Below are 20835 nucleotides of genomic sequence, written 5' to 3' on the forward strand. Positions count from 1 at the left end.
ACCTGATAAATCCTTCAGATGTTTATTTACAACTGCAGTAGAGTAATTAAGGTTTCTAAAGAAAAAAGTTTCCAAAGCCAAAACAAAAAAAAAGAAAAACCAAACTGGAACAGAAGATGAGCAGTCACTTCCCGTTATGCAACTGTCTGAAAAAACAGATTTGTTCAATTCAGTGTGAAAAACTGGGCTGGAGTCTGAGCACCCACCAGCAGCTGCTGACAGGTTACAACAAGGTGCAGACAGCTGTGGTAAACCAGATCCCAGGAGCAAATTGCTGAGGACCTGAGACAGGCAGGGGAAGGGGGTGCTGGGCACACCCAGACCCAAACACACCCTGGAGGGCTCCAGGGCTGGCACTGCCACCACTGTCCCCCCAGCCTGCCCTGAATTTACAGACCTGTTCAGGGGGCTGCTGAACAGCTCCCAGTGACAGCTTTGTAAATGTATCTCTGGTTACAGCCATGGCAGGGCCAGCCCGAGGTGGGGAGGGCAGGAACATCCCAGAATTAAGATTGGGAAGGAGCCCCAGGGTCACTGAGTGAGCCCTGTGACAATGCCCACCCTGTCCCCAGCCCAGAGCTCTGAGTGCCACATCCAGGAATTCCTGGGGCACCTCCAGGGGTGGGCACTCCAAACCTCCCGATCCCTGAGCATCCTTTCCATGGGGAAATTCCTGCTGTGCCCACCCTGAGCCCATTCCCTCTGCTCCTGTCCCTTGCTCACCACAAACTCCTGTAGAGAGAGAAGTTCCCCCCTGAGAGCTGAGCACTTTCACTTTGCTGCATTTTTGAAGGTTCAGCCACAGTAAACAAACAACGAGCTGGGTAAGAACTTCAGGGAAAATAAAAACCAAGGGAGAGATTCAGCACCTTCCAAGCTCCATCCCCACAGCCCCTCTTATCCTGGGAGAGCAGAGGAGCAGCTCTCACCCTGGCTGTGCTATCAGAGCAATGACAGCCTGAGCCCAGGGAGCTGCTGCAAGTGTTTGCTCTGATCCTTGCTCTGGGCTTATCAAGGAAAGCAACTCCTGCTCTGAAAATGCAGCAGGACCAGCAGCAGTTTCCTCATCAAGATTGGAACCAGTACAAAGTGTGTTACTTCACACCCCAACCAAATAAATCAGTGCACTCACTGCTCCAAAACCTCAAATAACCCCTTCAGAAATCAAAAGCTGCATTAATAAATACTGAATTGTGACTGAATGAAAATGCTTCAGAGGTACCTGTAAAATGAATTTCCAGCACTATATTTAATCCACCTGATTTCTATTTCTCACAGCAACTGGAATTCAGAAAGTTCTGCGGTTTAATGCACAGGTTCTTACTGCAAAGACCAATTAAAAAATAATTGTACCATCCAGCTTTTAATCTGGACTTAAAACTGTTCAGCTCAGACTCATTAACAACAACAACAAAAAAAAAAAGAAAAAAGAAAAGCCCAGCTGTTCATATACACATATCCACACTTTCTCTTGCTCCTGGCTGGGACACAAACCCATTCCTGCTGCTGGTCACTCAGCCAGAGCCACAGGAAAGCAGGAGTGCTGAGGAAATGGGGTGTGCAGGTGTGTGAGACCCCACTGCAGAGCTGCCCCAGATCCACCAGCACAGGGACCTGGAGCTGCTGCAGGGCTGGAGCCAGGCTGGAAGAGCTGGGAATGTTCCCCTGGAGAGGAGAAGGCTCCAGGGAGAGCTCAGAGCCCCTGGCAGGGCCTGAAGGGGCTCCAGGAGAGCTGGAGAGGGACTGGGGACAAGGCATGGAGGGACAGGACCCAGGGAATGGCTCCCAGTGCCAGAGGGCAGGCATGGATGGGAGATTGGGAATTGGGAATTCCTGGCTGGGATGGAATTCCCAGAGCAGCTGTGGCTGCCCCTGGATCCCTGGCAGTGCCCAAGGCCAGGTTGGACACTGGGGCTTGGAGCACCTGGGGCAGTGGGAGGTGTCCCTGCCATGGCAGGGGTGGCACTGGATGATTCCCAAGCTCCCTTCCAGCCCAAACCAGCCTGGGATCCCAGGATCCAGCAAAGCTCCTTCACTGCTGCTCTGTCCCTGCATGCCAGGCTCCACTCACCACTCCAGGAACACACCCAGGAGCTGGGAATGCTCCCTGGAGCTGGGAATGCAGTGCCACTGGCCTGTGCACCACATCTGACAGCTCCTGAGGAAACCAGAGCCCTGCTCCTGCAGGGCTTGGGGATCTGAGTCAGCCCCACCACGATGGATCAGCTGCTCCTGCTGCACTCACGGGCAGGAGCTGCTACAACTCCAGCTCCTTCTCCCACAGCTTCAAAGACAAATCCCAGTGACAAAGGAGACAAGCCTAACACATTGTCTCACATGCAATTCCCTTATTTTCACTGTTCTCAGCATTTCTTTAGTTGGCAGAAATAAGAGATGTGTACTGGAGCTGCAGCAGCCTCCAAAGCTTCCAGCCTCCCCTGCACACAGATATTGCAATTGAACCTGGAACCAGCATCAGGCTCCCAGCGCCTCCAAGGACAACAAAGCAGCTATCAGGGTGAGAAACTGAGAGAACAAAGGATAATACAGAACTTCTGGTGTTTAAAGTTGACTTAGAATGAAGCAAACTCTGTGTTTCTGGCACATCACTGAATTCCCACTCAGCAAGATCCCGGTGTCAGCCCCCACAAGCACTGCACAAGTTGAATATTCAGGGTTTGCCCTTACTACAAGTAGTTTTAACAACCAAGTGCATCATTTTAAAAACAGAAGCAGGTAGAAAGCACAGAAGGCACACTGAATCACCATACTATGTTTTAAAAGGAGTTACTTAAAATTATGAAGCCAAGAGCCACTGATATATAATATTTAATTTCAATCTTGCCTGCCTCCACCTCAAGACCTAAGTGATGTTTCTCAGTGAAGATTGGGCCCACATTTTTTCACTCTTCTGTAACCTGTCCTCATTAGAGAGGTTTGGGTTGGAGGGGCCTTAAGGACCACCCAGTGCCACCCCTGGCATGGCAGGGACACCTCCCACTGTCCCAGGCTGCTCCAGCCTGGCCCTGGGCACTGCCAGGGATGCAGGGGCAGCCACAGCTGCTGTGGGCACCAGTGCCAGGGCTCACCATGCTCACAGCCAGAACTCCTCCCTAATAAACAATTCAAATCCACCTCCTTCAGTTCCAAGCCATTCCCCCCTGCCCTGGCACTCCATGCCCTTTGTAAAGAGTCCCTCTCCAGCTCTCTCTATGTACCTCAAATCAATGCAATTGCCAGAAAAACAAATACAGCCAATCCGCACTCCAAACTGGTGCTGAGCTCACCTGGAAGCTGCAGGTGGGAGGCTGGGATGGCCCCACACTCCCAGCAGGGCCCCAGCCCACGCTGGGACCAGCCAACAGCTCCAGCCCTGCCCAGTGCCCAGCTGGGCACCAGGATGAGCTCATTCCCAGCAGCAAACTCCATCAAAAAGCTTTTTGTTACAAGCTGCTGTCCTTCAGTTTGCTTGGGTTTTGGATTAATTAGTAAAGATGTTTCACAGAAAGATCCACTTTATTATTCAGAAAATGTTCAGTACTTCCCCCCCTCTCCTCCTCTTACACTTCTGCCTCTTTAGATTTAGAATATTTATAAGGCATTTTTCAACTTTTTAGCCAAATTGTTAGAATCATGAGGGGATGGATTCTGGAGGGGCTTTTTGGGTTTTTTCTCTCTTTGGTGTTTAAAAGAAGAAATACTTTCAGGTTCTACTTTCAGGTCTGTCCATCCCCTTCCTAACCAGGCATTCCAGGTTTTGACTTCTGTTTCAGGAACTGCTTCTGTGTTTCATGCAAGAAACTTTCTGGAATAAAACAAAAATAATTCCAGACTGTTTTGGGTTGGAAGGGACCTTAGGGATCATCCCAATGCACCCTATTCCATGGGCAGGGACACCTCCCACTGCCCCAGGGTGCTCCAGCCTGGCCTTGGGCACTGCCAGGGATCCAGGGGCAGCCACAGCTGCTCTGGCAATTCCATCCCAGCCAGGAATTCCTGCCCAATATCCCACCTACCCCTGTCCTGTGCCAGCTACAGAATTCAGATTGTACAGGCCAGAATTGCAATCACAGCACAGGGACATTTATGAACAACCAGGAATTAGGAGGGCACAAACCAGAAGCCCTGCAGTGTTTAGGAATCAAAGAACCTCTGATTATGTTCTGTGAAATGCCCAGCCTTGAGATCTGCACTGAGGCACCGGCTGCCCATTCCCCATTCACTCTCCAGAAGGAAGCTCAGATGCCTCAGAGAGTTTCACTCTGTGCTGGGTTTGTTTTTTCCTTCACCCCATCATGTGCAGCCTCAGCCAGACTGAATGAATGAGTCACTTAATTAACCCAGAATTTACACAAAGGACACGGGAGAGCAAAAGCCTGCCTTGAATCTGGTCAGCCTGATGAGCATCTGAAAACACTCCATTTTTCTTTTTTAAAAAATATATTTTAAAAATTAAGCAGTAGAGTAACAGAATTCAGTAAAAATTTGCTGAGAGAACAATCCACATGCAACTTCCACATTAAAAACTTAATATTTCAGACAATTCCCTAAAACACAGCCTACATCCCTGCTTAGCAGCTGAAAATTCTCCTCCCAGTACACAACCCCCTTTTTTGGTATTATGTTTCTGAAAAGTACAATATAAAGCACACAAGTACAATATAAAGCATTTCATCTGGAAATCCCAGCTCCTGTACTGGGAGAGATAACCAGAAAACTCCCACAGGAGATAAGCAGGGAGAGGAGGGTTCAGTGTGAGCTGCAGGTGTGAAACCCTGGGCTGAGAGGACAAAGGTGACAGTGGCAGCCACAGATCATTTTTTTATTTGCCAGTATTGAGACTTTAGAGCTGGGTTATTTCCTTGGCACCAGCAGGGCCAACCTGTGCACTTGGCTTGGAGGAGGGAAAGGCATTTGCTGCTGCAGAGAAGATGGAGAGACCCTGAAAAAGCCAAATTAGACACCTGGGGTGGGGCACCCTGGGCACTCTGCTGGTGACACCGAGCTCTGGGTGCTGTCCCAGCTGCAGGGAGGGGATGGATGGGGCACCCACAGGGACCTGGACAGGTGGGGCTGTGCCAACCCCAGGAGGCTCAACAAGGCCAAGGGAACGGTCCTGCACCTGGGCTGGGACAATCCCAAGCACAAACCCACAAATCCAGGCTGGGAATGAACAGCCCTGGGGAGGAGGACTGGGGGATGAGGAGCTGAGCATTGCCTGGCCAGGGACCCCCTGTGCCTGGGCTGATCCCAGCCTGGGCTGCAGGAAATGGGGGTTCTGCCCCCAGGTGAGACCCCACTGCAGAGCTGCCCCAGCCCTGAGCCAGCAGCACAGGGACCTGGAGCCAGGCTGGGAATGCTCCCCTGGAGAGGAGAAGGCTCCAGGGAGAGCTCAGAGGGGCTCCAGGAGGGGCAGGGATGACCCTCAGGGTTTGGATTGTGTGACCAGAACCCCACACAGCCCCCAGGACCCTCAGAGGCTGCAGCACAAACAAAGCCATGGGGACGCAGCCCCCACTCCCCCAGCACCCAAGAGTGAAAGCCAAGGAGATGAAAAAAGGACAGAACAGACACCAAACCTGCTCTGCACATGTACAGGAACCTTTTGCCTGATGTGCTGTCACAGTTTTTACAATCTGATTTAATATGCCATAAAATGGGGAGTGCAATACTGTCCTGCTGACTGCCAAACACACATCACAGTAACTGACTCACCTCACCCTCCTGCTCTGCTGTTCATGCTGAATTATTTGCATTTATTCCTCTGATCCAGCTTTTTTTTCTCCCTACCCCTAATCCCACAAAAAAAGTTTAGGCTTGAATTTAAAGCATTAACAGGATTGCTGAAAGAAAACTACTTTGAAAAGCCTGTTATCAGTCAGAGAGTGCAGCTGGTGGATACCCAGCCTCCCTTTGTAGCTGCAATTCTCTAATAAAGGAACATCTGAGCTTAATCCAAAGCCTCTGTTTGATAAATAATGAGATTCTGCAATCCATCATTTGAAAACTAAACTAATTTAAGGACAAAATGCAGGTACCTCCGAGGCAATTTGGAAACCCTGGCTTTGAAGCAAGGGTTAAAAATTCAGTATGGAAAATTACACTGCTCAAGGTGATCTGTGTTAAACAAGATCTCCATCAGCAGAGCCCCCTGCTTCACTGCTGCCTTTCAGAGGATCATTTCCCAATCTCTGTTTCTGTTGCACACCTCAGTTTACAAGTTGGGAAGTTTCTTTTAAGTTATACAACTATTTAGAATAAAGCAGGGTGTTACACTTGTACAACCAGGATGCTCTGATGCATTTCCATTTAGATTAACTATTTTCATTACTCCTTGTGCTCCCCCCACACATTTGCAAAATTACTTCAGCACAATGTTTAATTATTTAAATAGAGCTGAAAAAATAACTCCCACTGAAATTTTGATGAGGTGTTAAGGATCTGTAACCTGCTTCCCCCCCTCCTCAGGCATAAACTGCCATCTCTTAATTAAAAAATGAGCAAAAGCAAAGTTACTGAATAGCACAAACAGCAACACGAAAAATACACAAAAGTAACAATTCCACACGGATTTTAAGAGCAAACTTTGCACTACATAATTTCTTGTTGAGGTCAAATTCAAGGGTTTGATTACATCAGCACCTCAAAATGATCCTGGAAGAAGTGAAGCTTGCCAGGGAATTTCACTGGGGAAACCTAACAAGCACAGTCAGCATATCTGGCTGCTGAAAAAATATTCTACAGATAAATTACATACTAGAAAAAATAAACATACCCCAGACTAGCACGAAAACCAGCTTAATTTTGATGAATGGTGGGCATTTTCCATGTTTCTGTGGGCCTACCCCAGCCCAGGGAAATCAATATTCCATTTTAAATGCCCAGGGAGCTCAGAGCTGCAGGAGCAACGTGTGCAGGGGGACGCTGAACTCCAGGGGCAGGAGCTAGGAAAGCTCAGGGAGCTCAGTGACTCCCTGCCAGAATCCAGCTGGGGTCCCCAGAGTGTATCCCAGCCTCCCAAAAACCCAGCTGAGGGACAGCAGCCTGCTCTGGGAACTGCCATCTTTACCCCAAAACCCAGCTGAGGGACAGCAGCCTGCTCTGGGAACTGCCATCTTTACCCCAAAACCCTGCTGAGGGACAGCAGCCTGCTCTGGGAACTGCCATCTTTACCCCAGCAACAGCAGAAAAAGGCAATTTTCACCCTGGCTCCTGCACAGGGCTTGGCACTCCTGGCAGGGAAGCAGAGGAATTAGTCAGTCCCCTGGAGACAAAGCCACATGCACAAATTCAAAATTAACTTCTACACGTGGCTTCAAATCCATCAGCCAAAGGCAGCACAGCTCTTGGAGGGTCAGACCTGGAACTTCTGCCTGGGAGCAGCTTATGGAGGAGAGGAAAAGCAGTTTGGAAAGGGTTGAATCCTGCAAGAGGAATCCTAGATGAGCACTGCCCAGCTCTGTCCCCAGCACAACCTTCCTTGCACTGCTCTGCCCTGGTCACTCCCTCATCTCATTCCTTAAATGTGCTCCTCTCACTTTCCCAAGAGCACTCGAGTTACCCATGCCCTCCTGAGCGAATTTCCTATTCTCCTGTCCAACGGTCAGCCACCAAAATAACTTTTCTATTCTCCCAGTGTCACTTTTGGAGTATTTCCTTCTCTCATTATATAACCACAGAGCTCTGCTTTAAAAGGGAATCTCCTTTTATCACAGGAAGTCAAACCCCAAGGGGAAAAAACATCAAGTCTGTGGTATGTTTAAACAAGACACCATCAGCTGATGCCAGCCAGAGTCAGGATCTCTGGGAGCAGTTGCCAAACTCTGTGCTCCAATCACCTTTTCTTTTTAAAAGGTCCTTGTAGGAAAAAAAAAAAAAAAAAGAAACCAACCCTACACTGAATACATTCAGATGGCCTAGAAGAGGATCTGAGCAAACAAATATGGGAGAAAAAGCAGCAGCTGGGAGCTTTGGGCAGAGAGCAGAGAGAAACCTGTGGCACAAACACAGCTCAGGGCAATGAAGGGAAAAATGCAAATGGAGCTGCAGGGCTTGGTGAATCCCAGCCTCTCCCTCCTCCAGCACCACCTGAGGGCTCCCAGAGCTGCAGTGGCACCGAGCAGGGCAGGGGGCTCAGAAAACCCCTCTGAAGCCCAGGCTGCAGGCAGAATTAGGTGCCAGGCTCTGCCCAGAGAGCAGAACACAGGGATGTGCCCAGGGGCAGAGTCTGTCAGCAGGAGCAGCAATTACTGCTCATTTCAAAACCTTCACTGCAGAAAACTCAGCTTGGAGGTGCAAGGAGCTTCCTTGATGCTCCCCAACGCCTTCAAATTCATGGCAATTCCTTCCAGGAGAGGGAAATCCCACTGAAGCTGCCAGCTAAGGGACACATACACCAAAATAATGCAGAACAGCACGGGTGAAAGAGTTATTACAGTTCTAAGAACAAGACAGTGGCTGGTGCAATGAAAGAATCCTGGGAAGTTGGTAATGATAAAGGGGTTTTTTTTCCACACCATTAACACCCAGAGGTCTCAAATCTGCAGCTTTTGGGATAAATTTGGGTTTCAGCCAGCAGACAATGCTGTGCAACACTGCTCTACATTCATATTTAGAACTATTAAATCCTGGCAAAACCACCACTGCTTTTAAAGGAAAATACAGGCAAATTATAGCATCCCTCCTTAAAAGTGAATTCCCCAAGCTGAAAATAGTTTGGAGCAAAAGCAAATCAGCTCGAGTCCCATCAAACCAGGGCTAATGCAGATATACATCCCTATAAATCCAGTCATTCACCAATTACACCCATGCAAGCTCCTAAGAGGGTCACTCCAGGACAAATATGTAATCCCAATGTGACACTTGATCCTATTGCCCTACATGCTCTGTCCAAATCCCAATGCAAAAAAAAAAAAGTACATTTTATCTAAAAAAAACCCAAGTTAAAGAAAATCCAGCCCTCAGAACACGAGATGGAAATATCCTTTAATTCTCATGTCGTAAATGCTTAAATAGGTTAAAATACAGCCTAAGGAAAATTAATATGTATGCTTTAAGCATGAAGATATCCTGGAAAAATTAACCCTGCAGATTACAGACACTGTAGTTTCATGTATAAATGCAAATTTGTGATATCCAGTGCAGCTCCAGCCACCCAGAGCACCCTGCAGTCCCATTGGGGTGGTGTCACAGGACCACCTGCCATGGACACTGTGTGCCAACCCCACAGCATGGCACCCCAAAGGGACTGAATGCACCTGAGGGTGTGTCCATCATCCTGCAGGACGCTGCCCATGGAGGTGGAACCAACCTCCACTCTGGGGTCACATCCTGCAGACCTGGGCAGGAGCACTCACAGCACCCAGAGCAGCTGCTGAGCTGAGCAAACACTCCCAGAATCAGAGACCCAGGATGGACTGGGCTGGAAGGGACCTCAGAGCCCACCCAGCGCCACCCCTGCCATGGCAGGGACACCTCCCACTGTCCCAGGTGCTCCCAGCCCTGTCCAGCCTGGCCTTGGGCACTGCCAGGGATCCAGGGGCAGCCACAGCTGCTCTGGGAATTCCAGCCCAGCCAGGAATTCCCAATTCCCAATCTCCCATCCATCCCTGCCCTCTGGCACTGGGAGCCATTCCCTGTGTCCTGTCCCTCCATCCCTTGTCCCCAGTCCCTCTCCAGCTCTTCTGGAGCCCCTCGAGGTCCTGGAAGGCCACACTGAGCTCACCCCAAAGCTTCTCCTCTCCAGGGGAACATTCCCAGCTCTCCCAGCAGAGCTGCTCCATCCCTGGGATCCCCCTGGAGCCTCCTCTGGGCTCTCAGCAGCAGCTCCAGCTCCTGCCTGTGCTGGGCCCAGGGCTGGGGGCTGCACTCAGAGCTGTGAAATCCACACTGCTGAGGCTGGGCAGCCACAGCATCCCAGAGGGAATCCAGCACCAGCCCATCACACACTCTGTTCATTTACTGCTGCTTATTTATCCCACTTAAATCCAGAGCTCCTGCTAAGTGAGGAGTTTGAATGATGCACCCATTAACATCCAGAACCCCGTTGCTAATTGCTCAGATTTATGACTTAAAACAGAAACGATTCCCTCCCACCACAAGAGTCCAAAGGAAGGAAGAGAGGGTGACTCAGTTCTTTGTCTCATTCTCTGCCTCCCCTGTCTGCAGAGCCTCATTCAGAGCCTCTGCTGGAGCTGCTTGGGGATTTTTGTCCTTGCTCTCCCAGGTTGGAAGTTTCCCCTAATTAACAGCAGTGGAAGTATCCATGGACGGCAGAAAAACTTCTGAGATTCCCTTAAAACCAGAGCTGAATAAAGTTGCAACAGAGAAATGGCTGAAACTGAGAAGTTCAATAGAAAAAAAACCCACAGAGGAACACACCTCATCAACACCACCAAAATCCCCAGCCCTGGAAGTGCCCAAGGCCAGGCTGGACAAGGCTTGGAGCAGCCTGGGACAGTGAAGGGGTCCTGCCCATGGCAGGGGTAGAATGAGATGATCTTCCAACCCACACCATTCTGGGATTCTAGGGAAAATTAACATTGCAAATTCAGGGCTGTGTTTGGTGTTAACAGCATTTCAGTGCACCACAAAGGGAACCTGGGTGCAGAGAGCAGTGAGGGCACAGGCAGGAGTTAAACACTTGGAACTGCTATAAACAGCACCAACAATGACATTTAAAAACACTTTCTTTAAGCTGCTGTTCACAATTGGGTTTTCCTCAGTATTTCCAACAGCATTTCACATCCAACATCATTGCTGCCTTCACCTCATTGCTGATTTTGCCCTCGAGTGTGCACCAAGCTGTCCTTGCCCACAGGGAAGGGAGCAGGTGAACTTCCTGAGCAGATGTCGCTTCATCAGCAGATGGCACTGCCAGGGGCACCTCCCAGGGACCCTCAGCCTAAGCCAGGGAACTCCTCTCACCACCTCCTCCTCTGAGTCAGCCTGAAACCCAGGCAGATCTGAACTCCTGAGAGTCAGGTGCTTGAAAACACCCAGTGCTTTCCAGAGGGGGTTACAGGAAAGTGTCAGTGAAGCACAACTTTCAGATCTGCATTTGCATCCTGCTCAGAGCAGTTCCACGTGCTTCATTCCTGCCCTGTCCTCACTGAGCTCTGCACTCAGGTCCCTTTCTGATGAGCTGAAATGGAGTTAACAGCAAACACAGCAACGCTGAATTTGGAATTGGGGTCTGGATCCTTTCCCAGATGAGGAGAGGCTGCAGGAGAAATCCCCCTGGGCTGCAGGGGTCCTGCCTGCTCTGCTCAGCCCAGCTTTCCCACCACCTCCCACAGAGGACACCCACCCTTTCCCCCTGAGGGGAGCCCTGTGGAGATGGGGATGGTGCCAGACTCTGCTCAGTGACAGCACCAGGAGCAGTGGCACAAAGCAAAGCACAGCAGCTCCAGCCCAGCAGCAGGAACAGCCTCTGTCCATGCAGGGGCAGAGCCCTGGAACAGCTGCCCAGGGGGGCTGGAGTCTCCTCTCTGGGGACATCCCAGAGCCACCTGGACACAGCCCAGGGGACCCTGCCCTGGCAGGGGGCTGGCCTGGGTCATCTCCTGCCAGCTCCAACCATTCTGGGATCCAGGTGTGCCTGGCAGCCTCAGCCTTTCCAATGAAACCTGGCCAAGGATTTTTCACCCCAAGCTCTTACTCATCCCACTGACAGCATCTCCCCCCCACAATTTCCCCAGCAAAGCCAGTGTGCTCAGTGCTTGGCATCCCCTCCTCCAAGAAGCTGTTTCTACTTCCCCTTTAACAGAATTGATGCAGCTTCTAAAATCAGTTGCAGAAATCCCACCTGAGCACTGACCCATTTCTCACTGCCCCATTTCACTGCACTGAACTTCTGCCACAACAACCTGAGAGAAAGCATGAAGTGGAGGAGGGCTGCAACCTCAAACGAGCTCTGTTAGAGAAGATCAAGTCATAATATGGAAACAAACCCTCAGTATCAACTCCTGGAAGGACAAACTGCCAGAGTATCTCCAGCCAAGAGCCAACACACCACAGCCCCTGCAAGAAACACGTGGGAGGAGGGAGCAGTAAGAGCAGGTAAAAGCACCTGGATGTTTCTCTGCCCCTTCCTGAGGATTTTAAGCACTTCACAAACATCATTCAAGTTCCATGGAGATATTTGCCCCAGTCCTCAGAGTGAGAGCTGAGGGTTTCCACTCCTGAGGATGAATTGAGCCCCAGCACTTCAGGAGTCACAACTCCAGAGTATGTAAACACACTTGGAAATTGCTCTGATAAATGCTCCCATAGCTTTACTTTGTTTAGAGCGAGTGTCAACACCCTAAATTCAGCTGAAAAACAGCTTTTGGGGATGATGTAGCTCTAATACAATTTTACAAAAGACAATGACTCACTCCCAGGCGGGAATGTGTTGGAAGTGAATGACCTAATGCTCAGAGACGTTGGCTTTTCCAAAAAGGTCCAGTTTGAGAATGTACAGTATCTCCCCAACCAGTGAAGTTTTTAAAAAAGAGTTTTTGCACACAGGAATTCACACAATTACCTCATTTTTTGTCTTTTTTTCCACTTCTAGTCAAAATCCAACCAGCTGATGTGCAGTTTCCCTACCCTCAATTTCAGCCTTGTTTTTCCCTATCATCCCATCCCTGGGCTTGTTCTCCAGCCCATTCAGCCCTGGCTGCTGGAGGCCAGAGGAGCCCTGCCCCAAGGTGCCAGCCAGCACAAGCAGCTCCTCAGCACACAGGGATGGAGATGTTAAAATCCAAGCGTCAGGACACACCAGGCATGGACTGTGAGCAAGACCAGCCTACTCCATGCTCAGCTGGATTCCCCCCCAGTCCTGCTGAGGCTCCTCCAGCTGTGAAGAGCTGATTTTTCAGATGTTCTCTTCAGCCAGCAGCTGGGCAGCTTTCTGAGGAACTTTGTTCCAACACAAAGCCCAGAATCCTGGGATCCATTCACTGCTGCTCACAGTTGCAAACGCCCCGGATAAAAAAGGGCAAAGTGTAGGAGGAAAATGGGAGTGAGTGACACAGGCTAATCAGGATTTTAATCATGCTAATGGATGTGATTAACTGCATACTTGTCCCAGAAGCTCCTGGAGTAGCCTGATAGCCAGCACGAAGCCAGGGCACGCTGCTCATCCCACCTTAATCCACAGCTCCAGGAGGCTGGCACGTCACCTGTCACCTGCTCAGGTACACCTGGGGCTGAACCCTCCTCCCACCCACACAGCCACTCCTCAGCACGGTGCTTGTCTGTGTTAAACTCCCTTTACAAGGGCAGCTCCAGCTCCAGGAGGCTGGAAATCCAAGCTTGGCCGAGGAAAGCTAATCCAGGGCCTGTTGTGTTACACAAACCTCCCTCGATAACACAACTACAACTCTTGTTTTTGTCTGCCAGTTTTGTTCAAATCACAGGGACACTGTGAGCTTTATCTCAGTGCTGCTATCTTGCTACTCCCCGGAGGAACTACCCATTCAGCAGTTGCCACTCTACCCGAGAAAAGTTCTAAGAGGCAGGGAGTAAAATAAAATAAGGCAAGGATTAAAAGAGCAGCAAGGAGCAGCAAGCCTTTACTGAGAGAGAGGGAAGAAATCAGCCCCTTCCCTCCCTGTCTCCAGGGGAGCACAGAATAAATAACCCAGCACCCTCCCAGCAGACATTTCCAGGGAACAATGTGCATTCTGGAGGTGGAATACACCATCATTTACATGCACAGCCATTTTTATCCAGGGAGTAACCTACACTTCCTATTAACTCGGTGCCTCCCCTGTTTTCTACAGCAACAACTGCAAAAAGTTTTGTTCTCCAGCATCCAAAATATGGGCTCTTGTGGCAACACACAAAAATGAGTAATTTACTCCGAGGAGTCCGAGGCTCATCTTGTTTGGGGCAAATCCTCAGCACTATCCTGATGTAATTTTTAAGAGTGCTAGAGCATCACACCAATGTCTGCTCATAATCCTTCAGGGTCAGATTTCCCAATAATTTTAAATAAATTTAATATTTAATGATTTCTAACGTAATATTAAGAACCCAGAGCAACACAGGGCACCAGTGTGAGCCACAAGTATTTCATTCTTCTCACTACCAAGTTAAAATCTGCATAACATCTACAGCAACTGATTTCACTGACCTTTTCTTCCCACGAGAAATTCCTTCCCCTGTGCGCAACACTAAGCCATGGAATTGCTTTGTGAGCTGTAGGAGGAGAAATCCCCCACGGGATGCAGGGGTCCTACCTGCTCTGGCAGCCCAGCTTCTCCACCATCTCCCAGGAATCTGCTCCAGAGGACCTGCTCCCTTTCTCCTGGAGATGAACCCTGTGGAGATGATGCAGCTCTGGTGGCTCCAGCTCGAGCTCTCTGCCCCCTCCCACGGGCTGTAATCACAGACCCCTGGCTGCTCTGATCTACAGCTGGCTATAATTCCATTTGCCTTCAAGGAGGAAAGAAAGAAAGCACAGAAATAATCAGTTCAATTGCTGTTAAAGCACGAGGAAGCCGTGGACACAGACATTTGACTAAGCAAGAGTTTCATCTGTTTCATTTGAGACAGGAAGCATAAACTCAGAGTTCCAGGAAATAACTCTGCCTTTCAGAGCACTATCAGCTTCTTCAATTTGCCTTTGAAACTGCACAGGTACCTACACAAATTATAATTTTGTTGTCTGCAATCTGACTCGCAACAACACGATGAGTAACACGCCTTGAACTCTTCATTCTCAGCGGAGGAGGCTGGAATTTTATCTTCCAATCTATGTCTGGCCTAGCAAAATAAATTATTTGGGTTTTTTCTGGCCCAACCAAGGCATAGTCACACATTATTTCACTTTCAAGTAACCATCACTTTCATTTGAATTGCAAGTAGCTTGAATTCACCCTGACAGACCTAAACCCTGTCTGACCAGTGGTTTCCCTGAGTCATAACTTTGGTGTAGGTCAGAATTTGGAAGCTTGCACATCAAGACACAGTGCAGAGAGACAAATGCAGCCCAAGGACTGAGCAATGGAGACACCACTGGTTCAGCAAACAGCAGGTGAGTTTAAGCCCGAGGTGCACAAGGGCAAGAACACGCAATGGGTGTAAAACCAGACCTGAACTCTGCCACAACTCAGAGCGGACTGAATGGCTCAGATTCATTTATTTCTAGGGAAGACAGACAACCACTAAAATACTACAGGGGTTGGGACCTCAAATATAATTACAGCTCCATTGGCTGAAATTACAGCTGTGTCAGCCCTTTTACCAGCAGGAATACGTAATTCATCTGGTCCAAGTGAGCACTCCTCAGACTGCACATAACGAGCTTAAGGCTGGAAATCCAGCCCTGCCCCAGCCTCCACTCAGCCTCACCTTCTGCCCCTCCAAAACCCAATTTGCTTCTGTTCTCACTGCTGTCAGGCTGCTGGAGGCGTGGGGGTGTTTGATATCATCACAGAACAGTCTGGGCAATGCTCTGCTGCTTAAAACCTTGCCTTCCACTGCCTGGTGTCCCTGGGAGGGAACAGACGAGTGCACTGAGCCCGAAGAGTTCACAATCAGTACTGCCACCTGTAAATGACACTCAGCAGAGCAACTCCAGGTTGGTTCCAGCAGGGGCTGGGAGCCTCTGGTGGGACTATTCACCCCCTGGCCACTGCAGTGCTCACCCACACAGGGCTGCTCTCATCACTTCCCACAGCACCCACAGCCTTCAGAGCTCCCCACAGCCAAATCAGGCAGCTTGTTGGAGCAGATCTCCAGATGTGCTGCAGCTGGCAGAGAGGAGCCCTGGTGTGCCACGGTGTCCCCACTCCTGGGAGCCTGCCTGGCATCAGTGGCCAGCACAGGACAGTGCCTGGCACAGCCCTGCCTTGGAGGAACAAGCTGATAAAGCCAGGATCTGCTGCCATGAGTGTCCTCCAGCAGCCTCCCCGTTTGTTCTTTAAGGCCAGGAGTGACATAATCCTCTCCTAATATCAGCTGAGGGCTCGGGGGGAACCAGGGTGACCCACAAACTGTACCCATGGCAACACTGGGCTCTAGCTGAACTCCCCAGGCTGGCATCTTCAAACCACTGACACTTCTTTGTATTATCTGATCTTTCCCTGATGTCATTTCTGCAGAGACACATAAAAACAGATTTAATAATATCCACGGCCTTCAGCTTCAGAGTCAACAATCACAGTCACAAACAGATCAGCTATTCTGCTTCAAGCTTATTATTTGTCACTAACATGTAATTATTACCAAACAAAACAAAAGACACAGGATATTGCTGCTGTTGCAACAGCAAGTAAGTTAAGCTCTTTTTCAAACTGAAAAAGCCCATCTCTTCTGATGCAAGAAGGCACAAAAGAATAAAAAAATTAAAAACTTCAAAAGAGCCCGTGAATCCTGCAAGATGCATCTGGAAGGACAATCAGAAATGTCATTGCTTCTCACAAAGAAAAACAAACAAAAGCCCCTAAAGTGAATTTGACAGACAGGTCTGTCCAGCCAATGTCACCTTTGTCATAACTGTATTGTCAACCTGAATAATTCTGAGTTACAATCTCTCTTTCTCAAATAAAGGGGGAGTTCATCAAGCTGCAACAGCACCTTTTGGATACAATACCAGCAAAACATACCAGATGGGACATCAGGCCCTGGCAAGGAGAAAAGAAGCTTTGGAGCTGTAAAACTCCAGTGCAGTCCTGTCCCTTCAGTTTACAAAATGAAGCTACAGCAGCATCACACGAAGAGCAGGAGGAGGCCCTGAGCAAGGCTTGTTACTCCACACTGAAACTCTGAGCAGGACTTGGGTGGCTACTGTATTATTATTCGAGAAGCCTTCCAGCTGGAATTGCAAACTGGGAAGAACGTGGTTCACTGAATAGATGATTCCAGCTTGAAAAATAAATTAAAACTTCTTTAAAAGCTCTAAAATCAATGGGTTAATCTGCTAAATCCGTACAGGAATCAGGGGAAGGAAATAAGAGAGGGAACAACCAAGAAGGAGAGATCAAGAACCACCTAAAGAAAAGAGAACTAAACATCCAAATTCAGGTTCAGTATGTTCACAGAGCAGGCTTTTAACACACCCCTCGAAGAGAGGCAGAGCCTACAACGCTCATACTACCAGGATACACTTAGAAGCAGCTTTTGGCAGCAGAACAGCATCTGCAGAACCCAAAACTTCACCGCCGTGAGCTTAAACTTATTAACAGCAGCCCCGCATGGCGCCGTGGCGAGCATTTGTTTAATTCCTGTACCCCGAGCCCGGCCGAGCTCTGCAGGAGAAGTTTGCTCATCCCGAAAGCGGCCCCGCTCGGTTTGCGGCCGGGCTGCGGGGCGATGACTGAGCAGAGGCCTGGCTGGAGCCTGGCGCATCCCGGCCCGCCACACCCAGCGCTCCGAGCCGCGCTCTGCCCATGCTCATCATCATCCCCAGCCCGCGGCCGCTGCGAGCCCGCCGCCCTCCTTATAAAGCCGGCAATGAGGGACCCGGGGCGGCCAGCGGGGCAGCACGGGGCGCGAAGGCGGCACGGAAACTTTCCAGCCGTCCCGAGGAGAACTACGGAACCGCTGCGCCGCCCTTGAGCGAAACGCGCGGCTCCGTGTGCCCGGGGCAGCCGGGCCCGAAGGGACCCTGCGGGAGCAAGGCCGGGCAACGCCCGGGGCCCCCCGACCCCCGCACCCAACCCCGCCGCTGCCCCCGAGCAACAAAGCCGCGCCCCGGCAGCGCCCGCTCCCTCCGCCGGCTCCCCCGGGAGATGCTCGGGGATGATGCGGGCGCTCCCTGCGCGGCTCCCAAGCCCCGCAGCCCCGGCCACCTCCCGCCCCGGCCCGGCCCGCCTGGCCCCGGCCCCCCAGACACCGGCGAGGCCGGAGCCCCCGCTCGGCCCGGGCCGCCCCTCCGCCGCGTCGGAGGGCGCCGCGCCCGCAGCGCGGTGTCCCCGCGCCCTGTCCCCGGCCGCAGCCCCCTCCCCGCGGCCTTACCGAGCGGCGGGGGCGCGGGGCAGCGCCGGGACGGAGGCGCCTGGCGAGTGTCGCTGTCCCCTGCGGGCCCGGCGGGAGGAGGAGCGGGGAGCGGAGCCGCGCTGGCTGCGCGCCGAGCGCACTACCCTGCTGGCTGGGGGGGCGGGGCTCGCGCCGCCTGACCAATCAGCGCCGCGCCGCGCCCGGCACCGACCAATCAGCGCCAGCGCAGGCGGCGCGCGGCCGCGCGGGGCGGAGGCGGCGTTGCGGTGAACGGGCAGAGCGGTTGGGTGCGGCGCGGGGCGGGGGTGGGGGCGGGGCCAGTTGTGGGGGGCGGGGCGGAGGTGGGGCCAAGGGGCGGCGATGGAGGACCGGGATGAGGGGACGGGGCTGAGGGGGCAACGGCTGAGGGGAGCTGAGGGTCGCGGCTGAAGTGACAAGGCTGAGGGCATGAAGGAGATCCCACCTTTGGGAAGGGTGATGTGGGCAGGAAAGGGCGATATTTAAAGCAGGAGAGGAAGCCCTGGGAGCGTGTGCACGCCTGTGTGGCACAGCATGCGTGCCTGGGAGGGAGCTGAAGGAGGCTGCTGATAGAGCCGGGCCCAGGGACAGATGGAGCGCCCAGCCGCCCCCTCCAGGTGGCCGAACAGCAGGGACCACTCGTGCTGCTGCTCCTAATCCTCCGTGGCCCTTCTGGCCCAGAAAGGCAGCCCTCTGCACATGCAGGAGGGCAGGAAATCAGGATAAAGGGATGAAGTGTAGATAGCAGGACGGTGACGGATGAAGGGATGTGTTTTTACAGCAGGCACAGCTGCAGAGTCACAGAATCACAGACTGGCTTAGGTTGGAACCAACCTTAATGATCATCCAGTGCCACCCCTGCCATGGCAGGGACACCTTCCACTGTCCCAGGCTGCTCCAAGCCCTGTCCAGCCTGGCCTGGGAGACACTGCCAGGGATCCAGGGGCAGCCACAGCTGCTCTGGGCACCCTGTGCCAGGGACTGCCCACCCTCACATCGACCCCCCTTGACTTTAAAGCCATTCCCTGTGTCCTGTTCTTCCATCCCTTGTCCCCAGTCCCTCTGCAGCTCTCCTGGAGCCCCTTCAGGTCCTGGAACTCCCGAACCCTGAGTGTCCCTCTTGTCACTGCTCTGCACTGACACTGAGCCAGTGACCACAAGTCTGAGTGTGACCATGCAGCCCCTTCCTCGTCCACCGAGTGCTGCACCCAGGAAATCCCTGTCCCTCAGTTTGGGGACAAGGACGTGGTGTGGGACAGTGTGGAACACTTTGCACAAGTCCAGGTGGGTGACACGAGTCACTGTTCATCCACCACCACTGTCACCTCATGCATAACTGTTCCCTCATCCACCACACTGTCAGCTCCATTGTTTGCCCTGAGTGAAACCATTTGGCTGAAACTCCCTGGGACGAGTGTGAGGTGACGCTGGGTTGGTGCAGTGACAGCAAGCACGCAGGAGGAACATCCAGCCTCGTTCTTCAGGGAGAAACCATTACAACGTGCTTTGGGAGTGAACCCAGGCAGCAGGCAGGGAGGGACACTGTCCCCTGCCTGTTGACAGCCAAGCTCCTGCATGTCCCGAGGGCTCTGTGTCACCCATCTGCCCAGAGGGAGCTGCAGAACTACTAAATCATGAAAATACGGGACACGCTGGCCTGCCAGATAAGCAAATCAAAGCACAGTGACTAAATTAAAACAAAAATAGGTGTGGCTCATGTCTGGCCACTGGAGGGTGGAAACACCCTTGGCATGAAGAGTGGGAGGGGGCACACCCCATCCAGGCAGGGTTAAGCTGCACCCTCTGCCCACCCCTCTCCCAGCCTCCCAAGCCTGGGTACCTTTCCAGGGCTGGAGCCGGTAAGGGGAAATCCCGTGTCCTGATGAAAGGCAGATCCATAACAACTGCTTGTACCATGTGCTATTTTTAAGCTCCGAGATAAAATAGCATCCTGATGGCTCTCTTTGGGAGGGTCAGGCAGCAGTTTGAATTTCAGGGCTGTCCCAGCCTACCCTGATCATCAGACACTTAAAGATCCCTCTCTCCTTAGGAAATCCACCTCTCTTCCCCTCTGGAGCCTTTCTGCTGCCTGTCTCTGAGACAGGGTGCACCCCAGCCCTAGAGCAGGACAGTGCTCCCTGTGTCTGTGGAACAGACTCAGTAACACAACAAAAAGCAGGGGTTACAACACAACAATACAACAAAAATTACTGAGTTACATTAGTACGTGTCTGACCACTGGGCTGACTACTTTTGGCTTCAAAAAGAGCTTCTGGGTCATTCCTTCTAAGTTCTGAGCCTAGAACTTATTCCCCAAAAGAAAAACCTGAGAGCCCAAAGCCAGACCTTCACTGCACAGTGATCACACAGGAGCAAACCTTTGGTGGATTAAGGACACGGTGTGCCCAGGCTTCTCCCTGTCACACCACAGCTCTGGCACCTCACCCAAATCCCAGCCAGGTATACCTGAAATCAGAAAGCAGAGCAGGTAGAGCCCTGTAATGCCACAGGTGTGTCCATTGTAAAGTATAAATTGCAGCAGGCAGCTGTCCACTGTAATCCAGGCATCCCTACGGAATTGCACACGGGCTTCTGACCCCCCCAACCCAAGCCAGGAAGGAAGGAAGGAAGGAAGGAAGGAAGGAAGGAAGGAAGGAAGGAAGGAAGGAAGGAAGGAAGGAAGGAAGGAAGGAAGGAAGGAAGGATTCCTAGCACAGCTTCCCAGGGCACTGTTTAATATGAAACTTCCTTGGTTTAGTTTAATCTGATGTCTGTTCTCTGCTTCCTGGGAGCAACCTCAGGCCACACTCTGTTGCCTCCCCACATACTTCACCTGTGCAAAAATTCAAAGCATCTCCTTTATCTTTGTTTGTCCCTCTGAAGAAA

General features: G+C 51.5%; 1 protein-coding gene across 6 annotated transcripts in view; it reads right to left on the bottom strand.

The window, feature by feature from the left end:
* Window positions 1-18106, bottom strand: part of MAP4 (microtubule associated protein 4) — a 152438-nt gene extending 134332 nt beyond the window's left edge. For 5 of the 6 annotated variants that reach the window (XM_077179421.1, XM_077179393.1, XM_077179312.1 and 2 more), the window contains exon 1: window positions 17950-18106. The gene's annotated coding sequence lies outside the window, so the exon portion shown is untranslated. The remainder of the gene's footprint in view (window positions 1-17949) is intronic. The other variant, XM_077179258.1, reaches the window with a different exon arrangement.
* Between the last annotated feature and the right edge of the window lie 2729 nt (window positions 18107-20835).

Source organism: Agelaius phoeniceus, chromosome 1 (assembly GCF_051311805.1).
Source record: "Agelaius phoeniceus isolate bAgePho1 chromosome 1, bAgePho1.hap1, whole genome shotgun sequence".
NCBI classification, from domain to species: domain Eukaryota; kingdom Metazoa; phylum Chordata; class Aves; order Passeriformes; family Icteridae; genus Agelaius; species Agelaius phoeniceus.